This window comes from Penaeus monodon, chromosome 23, assembly GCF_015228065.2.
Source record: "Penaeus monodon isolate SGIC_2016 chromosome 23, NSTDA_Pmon_1, whole genome shotgun sequence".
Taxonomy (NCBI): Eukaryota; Metazoa; Arthropoda; class Malacostraca; order Decapoda; family Penaeidae; genus Penaeus; species Penaeus monodon.
Window position 1 is genome coordinate 19,381,532 of NC_051408.1, and position 243 is coordinate 19,381,774.

Genomic DNA, 243 nt, shown 5'->3' on the forward strand with positions numbered 1-243 from the left:
TGATTGCTAACAAAAAAACGTAATTTATTTTTACATTTTTTAAAGGAAAACTTTAAAAAACTCAGTGTAAAAAAAATCCACTTTTTTGTATAATAACAGCACTTTTCCATCGTTTTTTTAAGATTGAAGGATCATACAAAAGTTTTGATTACAAAGGGCAAGAAAAGTCACTATAAAGGCCCGCATGTGTAAGGGATCGTAGATGTACTCATGAGGTGATACGTGCCATAGGCTTTTAAAATA